Source organism: Ranitomeya variabilis, chromosome 4, assembly GCF_051348905.1.
Source record: "Ranitomeya variabilis isolate aRanVar5 chromosome 4, aRanVar5.hap1, whole genome shotgun sequence".
NCBI lineage: Eukaryota > Metazoa > Chordata > Amphibia > Anura > Dendrobatidae > Ranitomeya > Ranitomeya variabilis.
This window is the reverse complement of record NC_135235.1, coordinates 409,230,388-409,245,634: the sequence shown is the minus strand read 5'-3', so window position 1 is coordinate 409,245,634 and position 15,247 is coordinate 409,230,388.

Genomic DNA, 15,247 nt, shown 5'->3' with positions numbered 1-15,247 from the left:
CTGGTTTATGCAGTACAGTTTAATAAACCAGTTGAAAACTTAAGTGTAAAGTGTTCCTGTGACTACATTTTTGGGTAGCTGAGTGAGCCGATCTACCACACTGTGCAAACAATGTAGGGGCACCCTGCTGACCTACAAGGGTACTGGAGATCTATTCTGAGGGCCTCTGTGCAACACATTAGACCTTCCAATGTGTATGGGTCCTCCCGACTATTCCCTGAGGGACAATGTTGATGTAAGACAAAAAAGTATGTTCAATTTCTTTATTTGATTCTTTTATTCTCTAGAGATGTCTGGTATGGGCTTACTATCCTTTCCCTATACAGAGCACATTTACCTCATGCAGAGGCATAACTAGGGGTTTGGTTCAGGGGGGCCGAAACCTCTGAGTGGGCCCCTAACTAGGTAACCTTGATTACAACTATGGTGGTGCACCCTAATATTGGATGTAGGAGAACCTGTTTCTAAAAAAATCTCTATACAAAGGCCAACAATATCACGATATTACTGCCATATGGTGACTACATAGTGATAGATATCAGTCCTGAGGAACATGTTTAGATATTACAGAAAGGTTACAGATAGTGACTTACAGCTTATGTGCTTTCTGGTGGAGTCATGCACTTTTCCCGTCTTTTTTATCTGACCCAGACCAATGTGACAACTTTTTCCAGCCAGGACTAGTCTGCAGAGATTACAGCAAATACATATGACTTCTCACATTTCCAGCACCACATCCATCCCCAAACTCCTTATCCTGCCGATACCCCAATACTGAGCTGCAGCTGCCATATGTGTCCCTATTACTTCACCTACAGTGTAATACTGTGTGCCCTCTAGATGCTAAAACAAACTTTTAAAATTTATGAATGCCCTGCACAAGTGCTCAAGAAAACAGTGCCCCTTTGACAGTCACACTAGGCTGAGTGCCACTATAACAATAATTGCCCACTTAACATTTAATAATGTCCCAAGTCTCCTACCTGTACAGCCCAGCTCTACACAGTATAATGCTCTCCTATACGTAGAAATTAGTGGTGATCGAGTATACTTGTTGCTAGGGTTTTCCCGAGCACGCTCAGGTGGTCTCCGAGTATTTGTTAGTGCTCGGAGATTTAGTTTTTGTTGACGCAGCTGCATGATTTACAGCTGCTAGCCAGCCTGAGTACATGTGGGGGTTGCCTGGTTGCTAGGCAATCCCCCCATGTATTCAAGCTGTCCAGCAGCCATAAATCATACAGCTGCAGTGATGAAAACAAAATCTCTGAGCACTGAGGCTTGAGGCACAGAGGGTGAGGTCCCCCCTTCCCCCAGTAGCTACAAACAATAAAATGCAGAAAGGCAAGTTGTATTGACTTTGCTTCTAGATTTCTAGTAAAATCTAACCACTGCTGTCACCTTCTGCACTCTTATCAACTGTTCACAATCTTGTCCTTGGGGCTGCTAAGTTGTCTCTTCTGGCTCAAATTCCTTCACATGGTATTTTGTCAATTTCCCACAATTCAAAGCCACCAATTCCCCTCTAGTGACAAGCACATAATCTGTCATAAATCTTTTCTTCCGTCATCCTTTAGTTTATACATCCCTAACTTATTTTCTCTTTTAGACAATACTCCACAACAAATTCTTCAATTTCTGCTTTTCAGAGTAGCTTTTCTCTCAAAATTCCCATTTAAAAATGTGACTGGAAGGGAAATCTATCTGGAAGCAGTGGTACACTTGCAACATGGAATATTGTTTTTTTCCCCCAGAATTTCCACAGCATAACTGTAGTGAAACCAACTAAGGTAAATACTACTGCGAAAAAGGTGAGGATTTTAATGCACATTTAACTCTATAGAATCAATGGTACCACCATCAATATTTTGCGGAATAACCATGATTTTTAATCACAGCTTTCTTGCGTCTTGGCATGCTTTCCACCAGTCTTTCACACTGCTTCTGGTGCAAAAATGTAAGCAGTTCTTCTTTGTTTGATGGCTTGCGACTGTCCATCATCCTCTTGATTACATTCCAGAGGTTTTCAATGGGGTTCAGATCTGGAGATTGGGCTGCCCATGACAGGGTTTTGATGTGGTGGTCTTTTAATTTTTGCCAGAGCTGTATATTTGAAATCCACAGCATGACAATTTGTACTGTGGATGTAAGTACGTATTTTACCTTGTACAATGCATAGAGTTAAATGTGATATCAAAAGTTTAGATCCACTGAGAATAATAACCAATGTCACTAGGAAATACATAGAATCAAAGGTACCACACCAATAGATCACTCATGTGATAGTAGGGATACACGTGACAATTGAGCAAGTTTTAACGCAGTATTTTTATTAGGAAAATAGTTAAAAAAGATACATAAAAAAAACAAAGTGCCTCAGAGTGTGATGGACATTCGACGTGAGCAGTAGCAGTAGGCCAGTCACAACATCAATGAGCAAAGCTCAAATTGTATACAGTACAGATAAAACTTATAGCAGACTGTCCAATCACTTAATGCAGAAATAAATGTTAAATAACAAAATAGTGTACATGCATTTTTACAATGATAGTGTGCCCTCAAAATCCAAATAGCTAAAGTGCAAGTGCCAGTGTGCAAAAAGGAATATTGCTATCAAAGAGTTACTGCCAGAGGGGATAATCAGAAACTGAAGTAGGTTATTGTAAGTAAGAACTGTACCTATAGTAGGTATGTCTGCTGGGCTCACGCCGCTGCCGTCAGACGTCCCTTCTGCCCGACGTACGTTTCGGAAATCCTTCTTCAGGGAGCGTACCAGGTGTGGGGGGACGCCTGACATCAAATACTGCCGCTGCCCAATCATCATCTATTCTACCGGATCACATGCATGGCGAGTAACCGGGAGAAGCGTGTATTCCATCCGTACTGGCGTGCAGAGTCATGTGCATCCCGTGATCACATGACTCATGACACTTTCGGTCAAGCCGGCAGTGGATTCATGGAATTTGACGTCAGTGCATGCCAGCAGGGTCTGAGTGCTGGGAGCGGTGAGAGTCAGGGGGTGGTGCCCAATAACGTGAGCGCACTATGGATAGGAATTGTTTGGAATTCTCTCTAAGTGTAGCGGTTACAGGGATGGCACCAGATCATAATACAAGAATACAAAAAATGTGAGTATATGTTACATATAGAAAAAGAATAGAATATAAGGTGCAGTTAAGACACACATATTGTCAAGAAGATTAAATAGTGAAAAAATAGATAAAAAAGGGTTTTTGGTATTATAAAAAAGGATTCAATATGAGGAAATATTGGTCCATAATAATAGAGTAAGTGTATATTTACCACAATGACAAGCACAAGATGAGAATTATTATAAAATATGATGAGCCACTAATGACATAAAATATTACACATGATTACTATGAAAAAATAACTAAAGTGAAATAAGACATGAATAAATATGAAAAATAAAGTTCATAAACATATCGCCCAAATAAAAAAGTGAGTAATATATTGATAGGATAAGGGATCCAGGAAGATCTTGTGAAGAATAAAGATGATGGAGCAGTATCAGGACATCATGTAGATACATATATAGGCTCTGAGTAAAGAAACAAAGATAAAAACAAATTAAAAACATCGAACAATATTAGTGCATAGAAGAACTTCCCCCATAAGAACTAGTAAGGTTAATATAAAAATGATATGTATTAAAGAAAAGCGGAAAAAAAAATTAATTTAGTACATAAGGTGCTATACAGCCTAGTCTAAAAATCCACTTGCTTTCGACTTGAGACAGAATTCTCCCCAAATTCCCTCCTCTGGACCCCAGGGATACCACATCAATACCTCTGATTTTAGATGACTAAAGTTGCTTTGATGGTAAGTTTAAAAATGCCTGGATAGAAATTTAAGAGATGAGGTGTCTTCCGTTTTGGCCCCTTTTTCAGTGTCTCTAATGTGTTCTCTGTCATGTATCCTCAGTTCTCTAGTGGTGAGGCTCACATAAATCTTCCCACATGGGCATTCTGCGCTATAGATGACCCCCTTGGTAGAGCACAATATATGGTGTCGAATTTCAAAGATCGAATCTCTTTTTATATTGTGAAAAGTCTTACTTTTGACCATATTTGGACATGCTCTACAGTGGCCACATGAAAAGAAACCTTTAATTTCCAGCCAGTTCTGCATATGATCCTTTGGGGGTTCATAGTGACTATGCACAAGTATATCTTTCAGGTTTTTTGATCTCCTGGCGGTAATTTTGGGTGTCTACGATAAACATTTCTTCAAAATAGGATCAGCTAACAGGACTCCCCAATTTTTTTTGGATAATTTCACTAAAATCTGACCATTGGTTGTTATAAGTAGTTATATGATGTGGTTGGTACAAATTTTCAACTTTATCCATTTTGTGCTGATTGTTATAGAGAAGTTCTTCACGAGTATTTGGCCGAGCCCTTTGATATTCATTCTGAATTTGTTTACGATTGTATCCCCTGTTTTGAAACCTTCTGCGTAGGTCTTTAGATTGGTTTTCAAATAGTTGGTGATCAGAACATATACATCTAATACTCAAAAACTGTCCCATCGGGATCCCGCATATAGTGGAAGCTGGATGGGAAGAAGTTGCGTGTAACAATGAATTTGTTGCCTTGGGTTTGCGATACACATCAGTAGTGATAGAACCATCGCTGAGGGTGTTAATCTGAATATCTAAAAATTCTAGTTTTCTTCCTGTTTTATAGGTTAACTTAATGTTTAGGTTATTGTTTTGCAATCTCACCATCAGAAGATCTACCGGTAGGTCTTTTGTAGAACCTTCCCATATGAACCAGACAAAGTCTATATAATGAGCGTTTTCAATTCCTGGGACCGGGTTACTGCTGAAGATTTCTCTTTCCCATGCCCCTAAGAATAGGTTAGCATAAGAGGGTGCGCACGATGCCCCCATGGTGGTACTCTGTAATTGAAACTATACTTGTTTATTAAAAATAAAACAGTCGTGTGTCAGCACAAATTCCAGTAGTAATAAAAGAAGGTGAGCAAGGCGTGGTTAAATGTTGCTGGATTTCAAATACCAAGAAGTCGCTGCAAGGCTGTCAGAATGTTTGATGGACGTATACAGTGACTCGACTTCAGCTGTAACCATAATCATGTCCCTTGTAAGAGACATGTTGTCTAGCCTATGTAATGCTGCCATTGTGTCTTTTTTGTAGGGCGGGAGGGTAGTGACCAAAGGCTTAAGGAAGTGATCAATGATGTCACATATCATTTCGCATAGACTACCTTTGCCCGCCACAATCGGTCTCCCAGGTGGATCCCCTGGATGTTTATGGATCTTGGGAATTAAATAAAAAGTGGGAAGTCGAGGATTTAGAGAAAAAGTGGTTTCAAACATTTGTTTGGGGATAATTACTTCAGATACCGCTTTTTCTAGTATGGAACAAAGTTCAGCCTGATAGTGTAAGGATTGGAAGGTAATTTCTTGTAGCAGTTGGAGTCATTAAGCAATTTGTTTGCTTGCTTCTCATATAAAGAATTGGTCCAGATCACCAAATTATGCCCCTTATCGGCCGACTTAAAAACAACGTCATCAAATTTTTGAAGTTCTTTAATTGCTTGTTGCTCCTCTTTGGTTAGATTGGAATACCATTTTTTCTTTTGTGTTAAAAGATCAATATCTTGAGTTACCAATTTAGTGAAAATCTCCACTGCAGGACAGACACAAAGTGATGGAAATTTCTTTGGCTTGGAAAAAAAGATGTGAGGGAAAATCACTTACCTTACCTGTCGAAGGTTCGTTTTCCTCCAGGAGGGATTCCAGAATATTAAGGGCTTCCAATTCCTTTTTAGTAAGAGCGGATTCAGACTGATCAGATTTAAAATGACATTTTTTGAAAATAACCTTCCTGGCAAAAAGATGTAAGTCTTTGGTGGCTATAAACGGGTCTAGAGATTGGGAGGGAGAAAACGTTAAACCTTTTTCTAGGACCTTTATATGTGGTGCTGTTAATATATGGGATGAAAGGTTAGGACCTTGAGAAATGGGAACATGACATTAGTGAAAGTAAAATGTCCAAATTCCTGAGAGATGTGTTAGGTGTCGAGTTCCCGCCGCTGCACAGGGGGGATCTTGAACCATGTCTGCTGCGGTCTCCCATTCTCCTCCAGCCACAGTGGAACCTGCTCAGCGGAGACATCGGTCCCAGCGTGTGGCACAGCCTGATACTGTGCAAATGGTTACTGCTGCCTTTCCAGGCTCTGCCTTTGTAGCCAGCACTCGTCAGCGGCGAGCAGGCTTTTCTGGGACTAAGTCCTGCTTTTCATGCACTGAGCATGCCCACGGGAGGACCTCTCATTGGAGGTCGGGAGTCACACGCTCAGGGCCTGTAGCAGCTCCTATTGGTCCACCAGGAAGGTCCTGAAAGAGCTGAAACTATAGAAGGTTTGCATGGTTGCACGGCCATGCGCTAGTATCAAATGTGTTTGGCTTATGCCAGTGGATACTACACCACTCTATACTTATACATATTTCCCATAAGGGATGGGGGCAGTGTTCTGGATCACTGCGTTGAGAAACACGTGATGGTGTCTCCGCGGTGTTGGATGTTTTGATCTCCCCGAGGTCATTCATCCTTATGTTCATAGCCTTTTCACTAGGCACTGCTCCTAATAACCAGTTTCCTACTCCACGCTGATGAGGGGCAAATACCCCGAAACAGCGGACTGTGGATGGATACCATGTTTTGGCATAGGTGGTTTTCCTTTATTGAATGCTGCCCTTCCCGTGGTTGTTCCTTCCCGGTGAAAGACCTGGCTATTCATTGCGTTGAGAAACACGTGAAGGTGTCTAGGCGGCTTTTCTACATGCATTTGCATATTTCCCATAAGGGATGGGGGCAGTGTTCTGGATCACTGCGTTGAGAAATGTTGTGAATTCCGCTCTTGGGCTCCTTCCGGTGGTTGTAAGTAGCACTTTTGTGAATTCTGCTCTTGGGCTCCCTCCTGTGGTTTTGAGTGGTATAGCTGCTTCTTGGATTTAGCATCAGCAGCTGCTCCCACGGCTACTGCTAGTGTTGTGTTAAGATCAGGAACTGCGGTCTGTATAGTTACCACCTGCTCAGAGCTAGTCGCATGTCGCTCCTAAATTACCAGTCCATAACAGTACAACTGGCCAAAAATGAGTTGAATGCATCTCAAAAGAAGGAAAAGAAAAAGAGTTCTAAGCCATTTTTTTTTCTTTAGTCTGTTTTGTCTTTTTCCTTCCTCTTAATCTCTGGGTGGATTTGGGCGCGGACATGGATGTTCAGGGTTTGTTTTCTCGTGTGGATCAGCTTGCTGCAAGAGTTCAGATTATCCAAGATTAGGTTGTTCAGACTCCAGCCTTAGAGCCTAGAATTCCTACTCCAGATTTGTTTTACGGGGATAGATCTAAGTTTTTGAACTTTAAAAATAACTGCAAATTGTTTTTTGCTCTGAAACCCCGTTCCTCTGGTGACCCCACTCAGCAAGTTAAAATAGTTATTTCTCTGCTGCGCGGTGACCCTCAGGACTGGGCATTCTCCCTTCAGTCAGGGGATCCGGCATTGCTTAATGTAGATGCATTTTTTCAATCGCTCGGATTATTGTATGACGAACCTAACTCTGTGGATCATGCGGAAAAAACCTTGTTGGCTCTGTGCCAGGGTCAGGAAGCGGCAGAATTATACTGCCAGAAATTTAGAAAATGGTCTGTGCTCACTAAATGGAATGAGGACGCTCTGGCAGCAATTTTCAGAAAGGGTCTTTCTGAAGCCCTTAAAGATGTTATGGTGGGGTTCCCCACGCCTGTTGGTCTGAGCGAATCTATGTCTCTAGCCATTCAGATCGATCGGCGCCTGCGCGAGCGCAAAGTGGTGCACCATATGGCAGCATCCTCTGAACAGAGTCCTGAGCCTATGCAATGTGATAGTATTCTGACTAGAGCGGAACAGAGGGGATACAGACGTCAGAATGGGCTGTGTTTTTACTGTGGTGATTCAGTTCATACTATCTCTGATTGCCCTAAGCGTATTAAGAGGGTCGCTAGATCTGTTACCATTAGTACTGTACAGCCTAAGTTTCTCCTGTCTGTGACCCTGATTTGCTCATTGTCATCTTTCTCTGTCATGGCATTTGTGGATTCAGGCGCTGCCCTGAACTTAATGGACTTAGAATTTGCCAGGCGCTGTGGTTTTTCTTTGCAGCCTTTGCAGAGCCCTATTCCTTTGAGGGGTATTGATGCTACACAGTTGGCCAAGAATAAACCTCAGTATTGGACTCAGCTGACTATGTGCATGGCTCCAGCACATCAGGAAGATTGTCATTTTCTGGTGTTGCATAATTTACATGATGTTGTTGTACTGGGTTTTCCATGGTTACAAGTACACAATCCAGTGTTGGATTGGAAATCGATGTCTGTGACTAGTTGGGGTTGTCAAGGGGTACATAGTGACGTTCCTTTAATGTCAATTTCCTCTTCCCCCTCTTCTGATGTTCCTGAATTTTTGTCAGATTTCCAGGATGTATTCGATGAGCCCAAGTCCAGTTCCCTTCCTCCACATAGGCACTGTGATTGTGCTATTGACTTGATTCCAGGCTCTAAGTTCCCTAAGGGCCGACTTTTCAACCTGTCTGTGCCAGAACATACCGCTATGCGGAGCTATGTTAAGGAGTCCTTGGAGAAGGGGCATATTCGGCCGTCTTCCTCACCATTGGGAGCGGGATTCTTTTTTGTTGCCAAGAAGGATGGCTCCTTGAGACCCTGTATTGATTATCGCCTTCTTAATAAGATCACGGTCAAATTCCAATACCCTTTACCTTTGCTCTCTGATTTGTTTGCTCGGATTAAGGGGGCTAGTTGGTTTAAAAAGATTGACCTTCGAGGGGCATATTATCTTGTTCGTATTAAACAGGGTGACGAATGGAAAACTGCATTTAATACGCCCGAAGGCCATTTTGAATACCTGGTGATGCCTTTCGGGCTTTCTAATGCTCCTTCTGTATTTCAGTCCTTCATGCATGACATTTTCCGCAATTATCTTGATAAATTCTTGATTGTGTATTTGGATGATATTTTGATTTTTTCCAATGATTGGGAGTCTCATGTGAAGCAGGTCAGGATGGTATTCCAGATCCTTCGTGATAATGCTCTATTTGTGAAGGGGTCTAAGTGCCTATTTGGAGTTCAGAAGGTCTCTTTTTTGGGGGTTATTTTTTCTCCTTCGTCTATAGAAATGGATCCTGTTAAGGTCCAAGCCATTCATGACTGGATTCAACCCACATCTGTGAAGAGCCTTCAGAAATTTTTGGGCTTTGCTAATTTTTATCGCCGTTTCATTGCCAACTTCTCTAGTGTGGTTAAGCCCCTGACCGATTTGACGAAGAAAGGCGCTGATGTGACAAATTGGTCCTCTGAGGCTGTTGAGGCCTTTCAGGAGCTTAAGTGCCGATTTACTTCTGCCCCTGTCTTGCGTCAGCCAGATGTGTCTCTTCCTTTTCAGGTTAAGGTTGACGCTTCTGAGATTGGGGCAGGGGCCGTTTTGTCACAGAGGAATTCTGATGGTTCCTTGATGAAACCATGTGCCTTCTTTTCCCGAAAGTTTTCGCCTGCGGAATGCAATTATGATGTCGGCAATCGGGAGTTGTTGGCTATGAAGTGGGCATTTGAGGAGTGGCGACATTGGCTTGAGGGGGCCAAGTGTTATGATCCCAGTGGTAGAGGATCTCTGATATTCCGGCAAGATAGCAAAATTGGTTCAGACATAGGGCTATGGATAACAAAATCCTGAATGCTTTGCACCCTAGCAGCAAGCTGATCCACACTAGAAGTCAGAGTCTGGACATTCATATCTGCAGCAGAGTTCCAGCCACTCAGAGAAAAAGGGGATGGAAGAAGCTAGGCAAACTGCAGCAACAAAAAAAAAACAAAAAAACTCAGAACTTATTTTTAATCCCGCTTCTGCGATGCAATAAACATTTTCTTTCGGCCTGGCATACTGTTATGATCCCAGTGGTAGAGGATCTCTGATATTCCGGCAAGATAGCAAAAACATAAATACTGCTCTAGGGAGGTGGAAACTGGGCTAACCGCAAACCTGATCCTAACACACACAACTAGAAGCAGCCGGTGAACGTGCCTACGTTGGTTCTAGACGTCTCGAGCCAGCCGGAGAACTGACTACCCCTAGAGGGAAAATAAGACCTCACTTGCCTCCAGAAAAATTGAACCCCAAAGATATAGAAAGCCCCCAACAAACAATAACGGTGAGGCAAGAGGAAAACACAAACGTAGAGATGAACTAGATTCAGCAAAGTGAGGCCCACTAGTCTAGATAGACAGAAAATAGATAGTGGATTATGCGGTCAGCAGAAAACCCTACAAAAACATCCACGCTGAACATTCAAGAACCCCCACACCGACTGACGGTGCGGAGGGAGAATATCAGCCCCCTAGAGCTTCCAGCGAGCCAGAAAATCAAATATTAAGCAAGCTGGACAAAGACACAGAAAAATGCAAATGATCCAAATTATACAAAACGTACTTAGCTTTTCTTGCATGAGACAGACTGAAAGGAATCCGGAGGAGACCATATAGGTCTGGATACAACGATGCCAGGCAAGAGACTGAGTCCGGAGGAGACTTAAATAGGGAACACCCGCTGCTTAACGACACAGCTGGACCTCAGGCCTACAACAAGACATGCCTAACACAATACCGTTAGTGACCACGAGAGGGAGCCCAGAAACACAGTTCACAACAGTACCCCCCCTTGAGGAGGGGTCACCGAACCCTCACCAAGACCCCCAGGGCGATCAGGATGAGCAGCGTGAAAGGCATGAACCAAATCAGCCGCATGAACATCAGAGGCGACAACCCAGGAATTATCCTCCTGACCATAGCCTTTCCACTTAACTAAATACTGGAGTTTCCGTCTAGAGATACGAGAATCCAGAATCTTCTCCACCACGTACTCCAACTTGCCCTCAACCAAAACCGGGGCAGGAGGCTCAACAGCAGGAACCATAGGCTCCACGTACCGCCGCAACAAGGACCTATGGAACACATTATGAATAGCAAATGACGCTGGAAGGTCCAAGCGAAAAGACACCGGGTTAAGGATTTCCAAAATCTTATAAGGACCGATAAAGCGAGGCTTGAACTTAGGAGAGGAGACTTTCAAAGGAACATGCCGAGAAGACAACCAAACCAAATCCCCAACACGAAGTCGGGGACCCACACCGCGGCGGCGGTTGGCAAAACGCTGGGCCTTGTCTTGTGACAATTTCAAATTGTCCACCACATGGTTCCAAATCCGCTGCAACCTATCCACCACAGAATCAACCCCAGGACAGTCAGAAGGTTCAACCTGGCCCGAGGAGAAACGAGGATGAAAACCAGAGTTGCAGAAAAAGGGTGAAACCAAAGTGGCAGAACTAGCCCGATTATTAAGGGCAAACTCGGCCAGTGGCAAAAAGGTAACCCAGTCGTCCTGATCAGCAGAAACAAAACATCTCAAATAAGTCTCCAACGTCTGATTAGTTCGCTCGGTCTGGCCATTAGTCTGAGGATGAAAAGCCAACGAAAAAGACAAATCAATACCCATCTTAGCACAAAAGGATCGCCAGAATCTGGACACAAACTGGGATCCTCTGTCAGACACAATATTCTCAGGGATGCCGTGCAAACGAACCACATTCTGAAAGAACAAAGGGACCAAATCAGAGGAGGAAGGCAACTTAGGCAAGGGCACCAAATGGACCATTTTAGAAAAATGATCGCACACCACCCAGATGACAGACATCTTCCGAGATACCGGAAGATCCGAAATGAAATCCATGGAAATGTGCGTCCAAGGCCTCTTCGGGATAGGCAAGGGCAAAAGCAACCCGCTGGCACGAGAACAGCAAGGCTTAGCCCGAGCACAAATCCCACAGGACTGCACAAAAGAACGCACATCCCGCGACAAGGAAGGCAACCAAAAGGACCTAGCCACCAAATCTCTGGTACCGAAAATCCCAGGATGTCCCGCCAACACTGAAGAATGAACCTCAGAAATAACTCTGCTGGTCCATCTGTCAGGGACAAACAGTCTCTCTGGTGGGCAACGATCAGGCCTATCAGCCTGAAATTTCTGCAGCACTCGTCGCAAATCTGGGGAAATGGCAGACAAAATCACTCCCTCTCTGAGAATACCAGCCGGCTCCGAGACTCCTGGAGAGTCAGGCACAAAACTCCTAGAAAGTGCATCAGCCTTCACGTTCTTCGAACCAGGCAGGTACGAGACCACAAAGTCAAAATGGGAGAAAAATAACGACCAACGAGCCTGTCTAGGATTCAGGCGCTTTGCAGACTCGAGGTAAATCAGATTTTTATGATCAGTCAAGACCACCACACGATGTCTAGCTCCCTCGAGCCAATGTCGCCACTCCTCAAATGCCCACTTCATAGCCAACAACTCCCGATTACCAACATCATAGTTCCGCTCAGCAGGCGAAAATTTTCTTGAAAAGAAGGCGCATGGCTTCATCATGGAGCCATCAGAACTTTTTTGCGACAAAACAGCCCCTGCACCAATCTCAGAAGCATCAACTTCAACCTGGAAGGGAAGAGAGACATCCGTCTGGCACAAGACTGGCGCTGAAGTAAACCGACGCTTCAGCTCCCGAAAGGCCTCCACGGCCGCAGGAGACCAATTAGCAACATCAGAACCCTTCTTGGTCATATCCGTCAAAGGTTTAACCACGCTGGAAAAATTAGCGATAAAACGACGGTAAAAATTAGCAAAGCCCAAGAACTTCTGCAGGCTCTTAACAGACGTGGGCTGAGTCCAGTCATGAATGGCACGGACCTTGACTGGGTCCATCTCCACAGTAGAAGGGGAAAAAATAAAACCCAAAAAAGAAACCTTCTGCACCCCAAAGATACATTTTGAGCCCTTCACAAATAGAGCATTCTCCCGCAGAACCTGAAACACCATCCTGACCTGCTTCACATGGGACTCCCAATCATCAGAAAAAAACCAAAATATCATCCAGATAAATAATCATAAATTTATCCAGATATTTCCGGAAGATGTCATGCATGAAGGACTGAAACACAGAAGGGGCATTCGATAATCCAAAAGGCATTACCAGGTACTCAAAATGACCCTCGGGCGTATTAAATGCCGTTTTCCATTCATCTCCCTGCTTTATGCGCACAAGGTTATACGCAACACGAAGATCTATCTTGGTGAACCAACTGGATCCCTTAATCCGAGCAAACAAATCAGACAACAATGGCAAAGGATACTGAAATTTAACCGTGATCTTATTCAGAAGACGATAATCTATACAAGGTCTCAAAGACCCGTCTTTCTTGCCCACAAAAAAGAATCCTGCACCAAGAGGAGAAGAGGATGGGCGAATATGTCCCTTCTCCAAAGACTCCTTTATATAACTCCGCATCGCGGCATGCTCTGGCACAGATAAATTAAAGAGTCGTCCCTTAGGAAACTTACTACCAGGAATCAAATCTATAGCACAATCACAGTCCCTATGAGGAGGAAGGGCACTGGACCTGGCCTCATTAAATACATCCTGAAAGTCTGACAAAAACTCAGGGATCTCAGAAGGAGTAGAAGAAGCAATAGACACCAATGGAGAATCGCCATGAATCCCCTGACACCCCCAACTAGACACAGTCATAGCTTTCCAATCTAAAACTGAATTATGGGCCTGTAACCATGGCAGACCCAAAACGACAACATCATGCATTTTATGCAGTACCAGAAAACGAATCACCTCCTGATGTACAGGAGTCATGCACATGGTCACTTGCGTCCAATACTGAGGTTTATTCTCTGCCAATGGCGTAGAATCAATTCCTCTAAGAGGAATAGGATTTTCCAAAGGCTTCAGGACAAAACCGCAGCGCTTGGCAAACGACAAATCCATCAGACTTAAAGCAGCACCAGAATCCACAAAAGCCATAACTGAGTAAGAAGATAATGAACAAATTAAAGTCACAGACAAAATAAACTTAGGCTGAAAAGTACCAATGGCGACAGGATTAACAATTTTTTTTAAGCGTTTAGAGCATGCTGAGATAACATGTGTTGAATCACCACAGTAGAAACACAACCCATTTTGACGTCTATGATTTTGTCGCTCGACTCTGGTCAGAATTCTGTCACATTGCATAGAATCAGGTGACCGTTCAGACAGCACCGCCGAAGGATTAACAGATTTGCGCTCCCGCAAACGTCGATCAATTTGAATGGCCAGAGCCATTGAATCATTCAGACCTGTAGGGATAGGAAACCCCACCATCACATCTTTAATGGCTTCAGAAAGACCATTTCTGAAATTTGCGGCCAGTGCACACTCATTCCATTGAGTAAGCACGGACCATTTCCGAAACTTTTGACAATATACCTCAGCTTCGTCCTGACTCTGAGAGATAGCCAGCAACATCTTTTCAGCCTGATTTTCAAGATTAGGCTCCTCATAAAGCAAACCAAGTGCCAGGAAAAACGCATCAACATTCACCAATGCAGGATCTCCTGGCGCCAGAGAGAAGGCCCAATCTTGAGGGTCGCCGCGCAAGAAGGAAATAACAATCTTAACTTGCTGAGCGGAATCACCAGAGGAACGAGGTTTCAGAGACAGAAACAATTTGCAATTATTCCTAAAATTCAGGAACTTAGATCTATCTCCAAAAAACGGCTCAGGAATAGGTATTTTTGGTTCAGACATAGGGCTATGGATAACAAAATCCTGAATGCTTTGCACCCTAGCAGCAAGCTGATCCACACTAGAAGTCAGTCTGGACATTCATATCTGCAGCAGAGTTCCAGCCACTCAGAGAAAAAGGGGATGGAAGAAGCTAGGCAAACTGCAGCAACAAAAAAAAACAAAAACAAAACTCAGAACTTATTTTTAATCCCGCTTCTGCGATGCAATAAACATTTTCTTTCGGCCTGGCATACTGTTATGATCCCAGTGGTAGAGGATCTCTGATATTCCGGCAAGATAGCAAAAACATAAATACTGCTCTAGGGAGGTGGAAACTGGGCTAACCGCAAACCTGATCCTAACACACACAACTAGAAGCAGCCGGTGAACGTGCCTACGTTGGTTCTAGACGTCTCGAGCCAGCCGGAGAACTGACTACCCCTAGAGGGAAAATAAGACCTCACTTGCCTCCAGAGAAATTGAACCCCAAAGATATAGAAAGCCCCCAACAAATAATAACGGTGAGGCAAGAGGAAAACACAAACGTAGA